This window comes from Propithecus coquereli, unplaced genomic scaffold (genome assembly GCF_000956105.1).
Source record: "Propithecus coquereli isolate 6110/MARCELLA unplaced genomic scaffold, Pcoq_1.0 Scaffold124, whole genome shotgun sequence".
NCBI lineage: Eukaryota > Metazoa > Chordata > Mammalia > Primates > Indriidae > Propithecus > Propithecus coquereli.
This window is the reverse complement of record NW_012136525.1, coordinates 1669623-1669995: the sequence shown is the minus strand read 5'-3', so window position 1 is coordinate 1669995 and position 373 is coordinate 1669623.

Genomic DNA, 373 nt, shown 5'->3' with positions numbered 1-373 from the left:
TGTTTGAAATTCTTCTTCTGTCATTTTAGTGTTCTGAGTTTTGTTAATGTCCATTGCTGGAGAGCTGTTGTTTCTCTTTCGGGGTGTGATTTCCGTTTGAGTCTTCATACTTCCAGAGTTCTTTCACTGGTTCCTTCCCATCTGGATCAGTTGCTCCTTCGTGCCTTTAAATTTTCGTTTGGATAATGGCATGCCCTGTTTAGTCTCTGATCCAGTAGATGGTGTTTGTGGGTGAGACTCGCCCACACCCTTTATGATGAATCAGTAGATGCAGTAAAAGGGTGTGCAGGATGACCTCCCTGTCAGTACGTGGCACTTGCAGGGAGGAGCAAGCTGCGGTGCTGTTTTTGGGTCCTGTAGCTAGCTCTTATTC